Raw genomic sequence first — 13,292 nt, 5'->3', positions numbered from 1 at the left:
CTGGGAATGGTTGGGTCACTACACCAATTGAATCTATTTCCCTATGTTAAGTTCTCCTCACACCTTCTATGGGTCATCTTAATTATCACTTCAAAAGTTTTTTTTCTCCTGCTGATGATAGCTCATCTCAATTGATTAGACTCTTCCTGTTGGTATGCATACTTCCACCTTTTCATGTTCTCTGTATGTATAAATATCTCCTGTCTGTGTGTTCCATTCTATGCATCCGAAGAAGTGAGCTGTAGCTCACGAAAGCTCATGCTGAAATAAATTTGTTAGTCTCTAAGGTGCCACAAGTACTCCTGTTCTTTTTGCGGATACAGACTAACACAGCTGCTACTCTGAAACCTTACGTACCACAGTTAGTCATTCTGCAATTTCGTATTTGAGTTCCTTCAGAACTCTTGGCTCAATACCATCTAGTCCTAGTGGCTTAGTATTGTTTAATTTATCAGATTGAGGTCTCTAGAGGTGGTTTTGGGACAATCTGCAACAGTTCCTCAGATTTGCCACCTAAAAAGTATGACTCGGGTGTGGGAATCTCCTTCACATCCCCTGCAGTGAAGACCAATGCAAATAATTAATTTAGCTTCTCTGCAATGGTCTGGTATTTCTTGAGTATTCCTTTAGCATCTCAATCATCCAGTGGCCCTCCTGATGGTTTGATAGACTTCCTGCTTTGGATTTACTTTTTTAAAATTGCTGTTAATTATTGTGTCTGGCTAGTTGTTCTTCAAAGTCTTTTTTGACCTGCTTAATTATATTTTTACACTTGAGTTACCCGATTTTATGTTTCTTTTTGTTATCCTCATTAGGATTTGACTTCCAACTGGTAAAAGATGTCTTTTTGTCTCTAACTGCCTCTTTTACTCTGTTGTTTAGCCATGGTGGCATTTTTGTTGGTCCTCTTACTTTATTTTAATTTTTCTGGTGTCTAGAAATTTTCTCTGCATTCCGTTCTGAGGTTACATGTGCCCAGTCAATATGGGGATAGCTGAAATGCTCCATTATTGGGGTATATGTTGTTGTAGCATCTCTTAGCTCCCCGAGAATTTCACAATCACCATCCTGATTAGGGGGTCAGTAGTATATTGCTGCTGCTATATTCTTATTATTCAAGCATGGAATTTCCATCCATAGAGATTCTATGGTGCAGTTTGAGTCTTACGATTTTTGCTTTTTTTGACTCTGCTTTCTTTCATACATAGTGCCACTCACACACCAGCATGACCTACTCTGTCATTCCTAGAAATTTTGGACCCTGCTATTACAGTGTCCCAGTGATTATCATCATTCCACAACTTTCCATAATGCCTATTATATCAATATCCTCATTTAATACCAGGCATTCGAGTTCCCTCATCTTAGTATTTAGGCTTCTTGCATTTGTATACAAGCATTTATAAATTGTCAATATTTAGTTGTCTGCCTTCATGTGATGTAACTGAATGGGACTCTTCTTCATTTGACTCTCTTCAGCTCCTGCATGTACTTTTTCCAACTTCTATCCTCTCCTCGCCTTGTTATTAAGATACAGATTATACACTTTAATAAATCTTCCCTAAGGGATGTGTCTGTCTGAAGCGTGTGCTCCTCTGCACCTGTTAGCTTTCCAACAGCCCTCAGTTTAAAAACCTCCTCAATGACCTTTTTCATTTTACATTCCAGCAGCATGGTTCCATTTTGGTTTAGGTAGAGCCCATCCTCCCTATATAGGCTTCCCAAAAGGTTCCCTAGTTCTTATTAAATCTAAATCCCTCCTCCAAATGCTATAGTTTCATGCACACATTGAGACCTTCAGTTCTGATGGTCTTTGTGGCCCCATGCATGGAACTAGAAGCATTTCAGCAAGTGCTACGATGGAGGTCCTGGTAAATCTCTTACCTACCAGCCTAAATTTAGCCTCCAGGACCTCTCCCCTACATCATTGGTACCTACACATAGCATGGCTACCTGTTCCTCCCCAGCACTGCACATAAGTCTGTCTAGATGTCTCAAGAGGTTCTCAGCCTTTGCACCCGGCCAACAATTCACCATGCATTTCTCCTGTTCATCACAAACCCAATCATCTATATTTTTAATAATCAAATTCCCCATTACTATCATCTGTCTCTTCCTAATAACAGGGGTCCCTCCATAGGTGCTGGAACTAGGGATGCACTTCCACCCTCTGGCTTGAAGTAGTTTCCATTATATACAGGGTTTACAGTTTGGTTCAATGGCTCTCTGCATCCTCACTATAAAAATTGTTCCAGCACCTGGGGTTCCTCCCTTTGTGGGGGGAACCTCCATGCAAGAAGATACCACGACATCAGCTGGAAGGAGGGTCCCAACTATGGGATAATTTCCTTCTGGTCCAGCTTGATGTTTGCCTTCCCCAAGATTTTCATTCTCAACAACATAGAGTCTGTCCAACTGGGGATGGGACCACTCTACTGTGTCCCAGAAAAATCACATCTATGTACCTCTCTGCCCCCCTTAGTTCCTCCAGTTCAGCCACTCTGGTCTGAAGAGCCCATACTATTGGCTTGTCTACACTGGCAAGCTGTGTTGCCGAAAACTGCCTTTTGGAGACAAAACAGCAAGAGCATACAATGGGATCTGTCAACAGAAGGAGCAAGTATGATCACCCTTTGGAGATTTTTGTTTTGTCAACAAAACTTGGTAGTGTAGACAAGCCCCTAGTGTCTGAGGGACATAAGTTGCTTGCACACACACGCTGCATTCAATGCAATATACTGGTTACTGCCCACACTGCTGTGGGACTTCTGCCTGCATTATTTCTGACAAATGTTGCTAAGTTAATTTTTTTGTTTGTTCTTTGTGTGTATGGGGGACGGGCTGGGTTATTGGCCTAAATTTAAAGAATGTTTATTAGGTATATCTGGCTCCCATACTCCCTCACAAAACTCCCATTTGCAGCTCCTGTTCACTAAAATAACTTGCTTTGCATTATGTGACTGAATATAAAAGGGAAGAGAGTGTCGATTTCAAAGAAGGGCAGCCATTACAGTGAAGATTCCTTCCAAATAAAAATAGAGTCATAGGCAACAGAAGGAAACTGAATTTTTGAAAATTGTGTGTATTTCTTGAAATATGGGCATTGCAAATGCAGACTTTCAGAACTTTTTCACGACAGTTACTATATGTTTCTATAAACATGAAATATTCTAATTCAGATAAGTCTGAATAGGAGCTGGTGGAATAATTTACTGAATAAGTATTGTGATATTTTGAGAATGAATTGTCTGATTTTATTTGAATTCACTCAGCTCTATTAAAGTTCCCAAGGGATTCTATTTGAAAGATCGTATTGGTGAGGCTTACTTGTGAAATGGACAACATCCAAAAATTATGCCTCAGTAAATTGGTCATAGTGGTTGCCAGACACAAACTGACTAATCCTGCTGTCTGATGCACTCTTATTTTTAACTCCGTCTTTAAGATGTACATCTTTCAAGGACCTAAGTAAAGTCAATTTGGTATCTATCAAAAATTGTTATTCCAAAAGGCCTGTTATGGCCACAGTAGCTATTTTCTGCTCCTTGACTTTTTCAGAATCATTTGGATCTTTTACTCTGTTAAAAATGACATCTTTTGAAGGGTATTTGAATAATGGACAAAGAGGAAGAGTGGTTCTGAGGTAAAGGTACTGGACTGGGAATCAGGCTATAATGTAGGTTATATTGCTAGTGCTGCCTGTGTGACCTTGAGCAACTCACTTAACTCCTGGGTGCAGCTCAGATTCCCCATCTACATCGAAAAGTGAAACATGTCATGTCAGTTTAAAAAGCCTGCACTGTTTACTATTTTCAATCACCCACTCGTTAATACTTCTCGGAGGAGAAGACGAGAACGCAGGAGGTTTAAAGTTACAGCCCTTCTAACAGAGAAGCAGTAAGTATCATTTCATAGTGAAATCTTTTGTACACCCTCATTATCAGACTTATGACAATGAAAGCACATCCGATATCAATTAAAGATAATTCACCTTCAGATTGCTCACCAAGCTTTTCCAGGCGCCTCTCTAAGTCTTTTGTACACCATCTGCATTTCTCCAAGGGACTTCTTCTGTGACACAAATCCAACGTTTTCTGGAACATCCAAATGTTCACATATTTTTGAGGACTCCAAATTGTAAACTATACATTATGCATGGTTTCATATAAAGGTTTACAGAGAGGATCTGGAAATCTTCCATCTGAGACTCATATAAACACTGGCTGTTCCTGGAACTATTTAAAAAAGTTATTTCCCTTCTTGCTCACAGAAAAATAAGGCTGGAGCATTTCACTACTCACACCTGATAAAACATTTGCAGGAGGGGTTTAGTCACTCATGAACAATCCTGTAAGATAACCTTATATCATCCTGTATTATGGACTGCTGCAGCAAAACATTTCTCTAAACCCATCACCTATAAATACCAATGGAAAACTTAAGTGCCAAGTCATCTTCATCTAAACATTGAATGGTTATGTTATCTAGTGAAAGGGGGTAAATTCAGCTGGAGCTATTACAATATGTTTGGACTCCTAGCAATGCTTGGTTTCTTTTTAACCAAATAAAATGCATTATTCATACCCTATTAATGCAATGATGACAACAGCTTTTGTGGTGTAGTTTTAAAGTATCTTTGTTTTATGCCTTACATGGGCCTTCAAAAAGTGCTAACAAAAATCAAAATCTGAGGCAAATGTTTTGGCAAGTCCAATTTGAATTGTTTTGGATGTGGTATCTTTCTTATTCTTGTTTTCTGCATTAGTCCCAGATAGCCCCTTCCCCTCTATTTCTGTATCACTGCCTCTTCCCCACAGTATAGATTTAGGCCAGGCCAGAATAGACCAAACTTGAGGATTCTGGAATGTTAGATAAGCATCCAGACTCTAGGGTGAAAAAGACGTCTCAGATTTTCTTTGTTCACCATTGAAATGCAAACCAAAGCTCCCTCAAGTTTAAACTAGGAGATCTCCACCCCATCCTGATAAAACTGAATTGAGGTAAAATATTACATACTAGTTATTGTCATTGGTATTATTTCCCCCTGACACCCTGCATAGTTGAGACTGATCAAGGTACTCAGTCAAGAAGAAACAGTCAGCATCTTTATCTGGTTCCAAAGCCACATAACACTGATGATTATAGTATGCGTTCCAAGGCTGATGTACAAGGGGGGGTTCCTCAGTTAGGATCCAATGCCATTCCCATGGCCCTCTCCATAAGGTATTTCCTGTGGTGGAGAGTCTGGTTCTCTTGAGTAAGGGCAGGAAAAGAGGCAGATACTGCACCTGGATGCAATGTGGACTTCCCCCAAGCAGTATAAATAGCACTGGTGCTCATCACTGATGGAAAAAGAGCAGGGGCAGGAAGCACAGGTTTTGAACCCTGGCATCTTTGGCATAATCCAGAATGCAGGCCTGAGTATTGGGGTGGGAAAAGGGAGTTCAGCAGGAAACACCACCAAAGCAGCGTCCCAAGTCTTGAATCTGCTATGAAGAAGGAAAATCAAACAAACAAAAATAATAAATCTAAGCTACAAATAGTTTAAGGATATTTTTGTAAAGTTTTGGGAAGTGTGTCACAAGGCTGATAGGAGAGTAGAAGCTCCAACTTGGCCCATGAGGAAGTGTAAAGGAACTGGAGATGCTAGTGGCCTGCCATGCCCTTTAGCACCTCAAGCGAAACCATGAGGCAGTATAGGGCACATGCACAGATTGTCAAACAGTACTACTTTCATAAGCTCCAGCTCCAGGCACATGCACATAACCCTCAGTGGAATACAATAGGGACCACTCGAAAAAGAAATAACCCTTTTAAGCAGTTTTAAACCTATTGAAAAGGAGTCTACGCCGTTGGGATTTGATAATCCAGGTAAATCACAAAGACAAAAAAACTCTCCTGAAGATTAGAATTTGAATTGATATGAGTAAGTGGCAAAGTCCATGACATGCCTTCAATCTATCTTCTGTTACATATTTTTCTGGTCAAAGTTGGTTTACACAGAAAATAAAGGCAAGAGAGGGGAAAGGTGAGGATGTGTGTACTGTTCCTTTCAATCTATATCAGAACCTACTCAGAAGGAGGTAGGTAAGGTTCTAGACATTGACTTTACAGTGAAGCAGTGAGACGGGTTTTAGGACCAATACAGTTTTCCATAAAGGGTTTTGTTTAGTGTTAGAATAAAGCAACTTTTGCGGGGGAGGGGGTCTTTGCCATTAGTTTATGACCGTTTTAGTTACTTATTTAGAATGAATTGACTCCTTTTTGACTCAAGTAACTAATCAAAATTCAGGGCCCTGGGATGTTCCAGTTGGGAGTAGAAATTGACAGTGGAGTCAGGTATTTTCTTTGATGCAATTTTGTTTATTTACAATTCTGTTTCTCTGAATGCAGGAGGAACCAAAGGCAAAGGGGTAGTTTCTTAGCTTTCATGCGCAAGCATCTTCTCAGTCAGCACCCCAAACCCAGAACTTCTCTAGGGTGACCTTCCTTACACTACTCAGCAAATACCCCTCCATCCACATAGTCCAAAACTCCTGAGTGGATTCACGTAGCCTTTTGTTTTAGGTGAGGCATTGTGATTAGCATATCCTTACAGTTATGTTAGCTGAGGGATGTGTTCACATCCACCAATCTCAATGGAGGTTTGAGCTCAACCCATAACAAGGTTTCACCCAGCTCACAACAGGATCATTGCATGAAGCTCACTAAAAATAAAGATCAACCCACAGAAAAACCCTTGATCCAAAAATCCCCAAATTCTGGACCAAGATCTAAATGTGGTGGCTTTATAGTTCATCTTCAATTAAGACCTGCTAAAGCACAAAAAAGTAGCAACTCATGGATGCAAGACACAAGGAAATTGGGTAAACTCAACTTGCCAAACTGGCTCTAGTTGAGTGTCTAGCAAAAATCCTTGTAACTCACTCACTTGTATTTGATTTGTCAATTAAAGTCCACTTTATCATCAGCAGTGCATATGTAAAATACATCGAGTGCTGCGGGTCACTTTTTCCCCTTAATTTGTTCAAGTTCTACTTGCATTTCCTTGCTTTCCTCTTTGTAACACCAAGAGCTCCACAAGGTTACCAATCAAGACATCAGCACTGATTTTTAAGACAACCAAAGCATTTTCTTTCCTTGAACATTCCTTAGATGCAGAAGCTCTTTTCCCCCCCTACGGTCTCCATAGATACGGTAAGTCTTGTTATTAACCGGAGTGATAGCCTGTCAATTACAAAGAAAATACATCACCAGTACTCAATTAATATTCCATCCTATTCCTGTTTACACAATAGTACCACTTTCATTCTATTTAACAATGGATGGTTGGGGATGGAGCAATTAAGGCCTTGTCAATAAACACTGCTTTCTAAATGGAGATTTTCACACTGTGGTTCAAAGACAAAAGCCTAGAAGGTCAGATATCAAATAATATTACTACTGCTTAATGCGCTGAGCAAAGCAAACAATTACTGCTTAGGGGAGAAAAATGCTTGTATGGAGACTGAATTAAAGCATCATTTTATCTGAGCATTTAACTAAATTGATTTTTAATCCAGAAAACCTAACCAACCAAACAGTCCCCATTTCAGGAAAGAAGAGCCCATTATTCCATCCTCAAATTATGTGAACCATCTTTGGAACCATGCATCCAAATTAAAAGACTAAAGAATCCCCATGGCTCTTTTCTTAAGAGCAAAATAGATGAGCTAATAACTGTCGCTGGTTTAAAATTGTAGATGTGCGGACTCACCCCCACGGCGCCTCCTGCTGGTCTGTTCTGGGAATTAGCTCTTCCAGCTCTGGAGCACCCTCTGCAGGCCGGTGATCCGCCTGTCCTCTGGCCCCCGTGTCCCTCCCTGGACCCCGGTGCCCCGTTTACCTGAGGTGCTGACCCCTGGCAGTAACCCCTCCAATCTGGGTCTCCCCCATCCCAGGGGAACCCCCAATCGTCTATCCCCACCTCATCTCAGTATATGGCTACTGCCAGTCATCGTCTAGCCCCTGCGCCCTGGGGCAAACTGCAGTATCAGCCTACTCATCACTGGCAAGGTTGGGCTGGGACCTGCTGCCTTTGCCTACCCCTGGGCTGCCTTCTGCAACCCCAGGTACCTGTTGGCCTTCTGCTAGGCTGTGGCCTGGGGCTTTCCAGGCTGGAGCTCCCCAGCTCCTCTGCCTTTCCCCAGCCCTGCTCCACTCAGGTACCCTATGTCTAACTCCCTACAGTCAGGCCCATCTCCCTCTACATGCAGAGGGAGACTGACTAGGCTTCTGGCTCCCAGCCTCTTATGGGGGCCAGCTGGGCCTGACTGGGGCATGGCCACAGCTGAGCCTGCCTTCCCCCACAATCAGCCCAGGCTTCTTGCCCCAGCCACAGCCCTCTCCCAGGGCTGGTTTTAACCTTTCTGGGCCGGAGCTGGTCACCACCCCACTACAAATATGTATGGGCCCAACACCAGCATTCTAGACTGAGTAACTCAGACCCCGTTTAACTGTTTTCACATACATTAAAGGATTTGAATACTTCTGAACATGTGACAGAGCTTTTTTAGCCTGTAGTCTAAACTACAAAGTTAGTTGACATAAGTCAACTTGTCAAGCTAGCTGTGCATGTGTCAACACCAAAATTTGTCTCACACCGATGTAAGCACCCAGTTACAGGGGTGCAGTAACAACTCCCCAAATGGCACAGAGTTGACCTACTTAGGTTCACACAGACTCACCTACTTAGGTTCACTGAATTACCTATGTGGACTGTAACAGTCTTCAGCAGCTGTCCTGCACGGCCCCTGCCTCTGAGACAATGGCACCTCCATTCACAATTTTGAACTCCACCGCCCAGGGAGAAACAAAGACCTGAGGCACCCTCCCCAGCCCCCCTCCCACCCTCCCACACACACTTAAACCGTCCTGTGTTTTTTAAATGTCTTTTCCTGATTGCCCATCTTAGTGTGCACTCCTAGCAACTCAACTTGATGTGGACACAGCAGCAAAATGAGGACAGACAAACACATGGAATTAAGCAGTAGGGTGCAATTTTATTAAGCTTTAACACAGGGGAGAGGTGCTACCTGCCCATCACCCATACTCCCCTCTAGCAGGCATTTAATTGGTTACAGTGAGGGGGTTAAGGGCTCCTTACCATATTACCAATAACATGGGATAGGCTCAACTCAGCCTACTCCGAGGACTCAGCTTAGTCTGAGTCCTAGCACCCTCCCCCCAGGAAGGGGAGAAAGGGTGCAGCAGACTGGGGTCCTCAGCCTGCGAGGGCCACAAGGTCTGACCTCAGCCCATGAAGGCCACAAGTGCTCACCCCATCACATGAGCCCAAGGACCACTACCAAAATCCCTCTGGGAACTGTTTATTTTATTCTCTTAACCACACTGGAAACCAGCCACAAGTACTGAGTGCATTCCTACTCAATCCACTGTGGCTTGAAGGTGCTGCAAGGAAGGCAAAAAAAACCTCCCTGGTTCTCTGCCATTTGCCCCAGGGGAGAAAAAATTTCTTCCTGACCCTCTAAACAAGTGATCAGCTTGATCTACAGCATACAGGCCTGGGTGGCATCAGGATGCCAGTAGCAGCTGGGCTCTCTGTGCCTTTGTCACCCTCAGGAGTGAGAGATCACCCAAAATCTCCACCTCTGTCCAAATACTGCCAATATTCATTGCACTTTCCTTACACTCATACCTGGGGAGAGGTGCACAGCATTTACAGGTGCCGTGCAACAGAACACCTGCCCTTCCCCTCCAGACTAGCCTGGTTTGGTTTGTGCTGCAGAGCAGTGCAGTACTGAGGTAATAATCCAAAGCTAAAGTCACAATGAGCACGTTTTATTTAAAGTATTTACAAGTATGATGTAAGGGAATTTGGACACATTTTCCCTTTCCACTGTGACTGTAAATTTAATGCTGTGTCTCTGTTTTAATCAGCAGCCTCTGGCATGGGGGGCCTTGAGAGGTTCCCCCTCCATGCCTGCTGAATGTCTAACCCTGCTCAGGAGGAAAAAGAAGAGGACTAGGGCCTTGGACCATGAGCACAGAGAGATAATATGACCATGACCAAGGAGAAGAACCAATAATGGAAACAGCAGTTGCTGCAGGAGAGGGGACGGGACTAAGAGGCACATTGGAAAATGCACCAGGACATTGTAGGTTTGCTCACACAATAAACTCATATGTTGCACGGCATTATTGACCTACCTGCCCAAAGACCCTGGATTCAGCAGCCTTTCCAGTCCTTGGAGAACACCATGGCTGGTGCTCCCTATGGCCCCAACATACCAGGTGGTGGCATGGTGTACATCCATAACTTTTTCAACCCATGCTGTGGTACAAAAAGGAGAAAAACAGCTACACATATCCATTGGTATGTGTAGCTACAACCTACTACATTGCAATAGGTTTTAAATACATGACCATAAATGTTCACTTCCATTTTTACTTGTTGTTTTAGAGTATGGTTCACCCTTTTACCATGCTGGTAAAAGATTTTTAACCTGGTGTGTTTCTTTGCACTTACATTTTGTTGCCTGTTTCTTTGCACACAATAAAGTTCTATTTTTGGAAACTCGGTGTCTTTATTAGTTTATACCAAGCAATACACTATTCGTAGCAGGAGGCAATTACCCATCCCCATTTAATCTTCATACACAAGAAATGCTATTTTCATAAAAACAGGCAACCTTACTGTGCCAGATTGTTACAATGTTTTTAAGGCATCCCTCAGCTGGATAGCTCAATGGTTGGCTCTTCTAATAGTCCTTGTGTCTGGCTGATCAAATTCCATCGACAGCCAGTCCCCCAGGCCCCTCCACCATGGTGATAGCTCTTCCTCTTTTGCCTCCTAGATATAATGCAATACATAACATGCAGCTATAACCATGATGATGTTTGGATCTTAGCAAGGCAATATAGTGAGTAAATAGCTCCGGAGTCCTTTCAATCTGCCAAAAGCATCCAACAGTCATTCTGCACCTGCTGAGTTTGTAGCTGAATCCTTCTTTAGTGCTGTTGAGGTTGCTAATGTATGGCTTTACGAGCCAGGGGAACAAATGGTTGGCTGGGTCCCCCAGATTCACTGCAGGTATTTCAGTATCGCCAACAGTAATCTGCTGGTTGGATAAGAATGTCTCTGCTTGCAGCTTTTTGAAAACTGCTGTGTTCTTAAAGATGTGAGCATCATGCACATTCCCTGACCAGCCCACTCGGATATCAGTGACGTATCCCTGGCCATCCACTGGCACTTGCATAACCATAGAAAAGTAGCTCTTTTGGTTGAGGTACCATGTGGCATGGTGGGCTAATGCCAGAATAGGGATGTGTGCACCATCTATCACCCCACTGCGTTCCGGAACCCCATTGCTGCAAACCCAGCCACAATTTCCTGTATATTACCAAGACCCTCAGTTCTATGTAGCAGGAGACACTTAATGGCCTTACACACTTGGATGACAACCACCAACACTGTGGATTTTCCAACTCCAAACCGATTGCCCATTGACCAATAGCAATCCAGTATTGCAAGCTTCTAGAGCATGATCACCACTCATTTCTCTCATTTGGCCTTTAACATCCAGAAGTTCTTTAGCCACTGCTAGTGAATTCCAATTCTGCATTATAATATGGTCCCATCAGTCAGTGCTCATTTCTTGGGCCCAGAAGCATTGATCCACTGTGTGGAGTTGCTCTGCGAATGCCAGCAGCAACCTGGCATTTTTTTCTGCTGTGTCCATCATCATCATCCAGTTATTGCGCTTGAAAATCTCCCCATCTTCATCATTTCAGTCCCAGTTGTAGCAGTACTCATTCGCGTCCTGCAAATACAGGAGAATGGTGCATCCTGTATTAGCAATCCTCATGAGACTTGCACTGAACTGTGCGAGGTCTGTGCTTCTGAAAAGCGTGAGACGGGGGGAATTTTTTTTAAATGACATGAAAATTATGGGATGGTTGGGACTTGACCCCTAGTTCCCAGAAATCTCTGAGCAAATATCTGGTGTCCCACAAAGCACTGAGAAAATATCCCACAAGGCACTGAACCAGATAGTGGCATCACATTTTGCATTGATGCTAGCACTCATGGTGAGAAAACATGGTGCTGATACAAGCACCCAAGCATCCATGCGCCTGAGCGATATACAAAAGTTAGCAGCTGTACGATTATGTAATTTATGTCAACTGCTCTTTGTAGCATAGACATCGCCTGACATTTTGAAAGGCACATAAAAGAGCTAGGTGCCCAACTCCAGTTGAATTTAGGCTCTTTTTGAAAATTCAAGTTTTCATTAACTAGGTTATTAAACTATTTTGATTCACTAATGTCATAAAATATTGATTCTGCCTAGATGGCCAGACTGCAGGTGCAGACCCCTCTGTGGTTACAGCAAGAACTGGACAGTACACTACTTTGGGACCAGTCAAATTCTGTGGAGAGAGTGACAGTTCTATGGGGGCATAAATACCTTTAATGGAGATGGCAGACGCTCTACAATCAAATACACAGCACCAAAGGCAGCTGGATCTCTCTGGAGCACGCCCAGTTATTAGGAATAGCTGAGAGAATCACAAGCCTAGCTCTATCTCAGACCCCATGTTTCATAGCAGAGTTTGGTCAGGTGACATACCTTTCCATCGGGTATAGTTTACTTTGGAAGAGTCCCCTCCCCATTCTTTCGTAACGTAAAATACCTGAAGAAGGCACTGCCAAATTTTATTTTTTTTCTATTTGTGTTAAGCCTTAAACTTAGGAGAAATCCCTCACTGCTACTTCACCTCATTCTCCACCTGACTGTGCTCCAGCACCATCAAGAAACAAACATCCCACAGGAAACACCCCATGTGTACTGTCAGGGACTATTCTGCTGGCTTGCAGCTGGTGCTAGCACCACCCCCCTGGGGTCGGTGCTGCTTCCCATCACTCATCAGGGGTCTTGGGAAGCAAACTGTAAGCTGCCCTAACTTACACTGGGAGCCGGCAGGCTCCTGAACAGCTCCAAAATGCTGGTGGTTGAAAGGTGGCTTTGGAACACAAAAGTGACACGGCCACCGTGGCCCTTCCCATCCATCTCTGCACCCAATGCAGGGACAGGGCAACAGATAATTGGACCCATAGAAAATAAACATGTATCCAAAACCCAGAGATTTCATATGCAAAAGTGAGCCTCACTACAGTTGCTTTGGGAATAACTGAGTTTCCTAATGTTTGTGTGGTTAAAATCTCAACCATGTTATACTGACAGTTGTTTTCATTTAAATTTCTCTCTAAATGGGTCCACCACCAGTGG

The 13,292-nt window shown here is 43.1% G+C and overlaps 1 protein-coding gene across 1 annotated transcript in view; it reads right to left on the bottom strand.

Annotated features, from left to right (window-relative positions):
- LOC120374529 (calcium/calmodulin-dependent 3',5'-cyclic nucleotide phosphodiesterase 1A-like) overlaps positions 1 to 4,099 on the bottom strand; it is a 200,810-nt gene extending 196,711 nt beyond the window's left edge. Inside the window, exon 1 of the mRNA XM_039494314.1 lies at positions 3,992 to 4,099. The gene's annotated coding sequence lies outside the window, so the exon portion shown is untranslated. The remainder of the gene's footprint in view (positions 1 to 3,991) is intronic.
- Positions 4,100 to 13,292: the final 9,193 nt, after the last annotated feature.

This window comes from Mauremys reevesii, linkage group 11 (assembly GCF_016161935.1).
Source record: "Mauremys reevesii isolate NIE-2019 linkage group 11, ASM1616193v1, whole genome shotgun sequence".
In the NCBI taxonomy this organism is placed as follows: Eukaryota; Metazoa; Chordata; order Testudines; family Geoemydidae; genus Mauremys; species Mauremys reevesii.
This window is presented reverse-complemented; position numbering and strand designations above follow the sequence as displayed.